This window comes from Acromyrmex echinatior, chromosome 4, assembly GCF_024713525.1.
Source record: "Acromyrmex echinatior isolate Ae372 chromosome 4, ASM2471352v2, whole genome shotgun sequence".
NCBI lineage: Eukaryota > Metazoa > Arthropoda > Insecta > Hymenoptera > Formicidae > Acromyrmex > Acromyrmex echinatior.
In genome coordinates this window covers 6,067,215-6,067,452 of record NC_141855.1, presented here as the reverse complement: position 1 = coordinate 6,067,452, position 238 = coordinate 6,067,215, and positions in this window count along the sequence as shown.

Sequence of the window (238 nt, the reverse complement as noted above, 5' to 3'; positions counted from 1 at the left end):
GTCTTATCTGTTTACAGAACCGGCTGTGAGATACATTCTTACTTGTTTTATACCTTTCGCTTTCCTGTTTTCTTCCTCCTCTGCTTATTACACAGGTAAGTATGATTACTTCGCAAGATAAATGAACTTGAAGCATTATTTTAATATTCCATTTATCATATTGCATATAATATTTACATTAGTATGTTTTTATAAATTTTTGTTATATCTGTGACATTTACTGTATGTATAAATTATA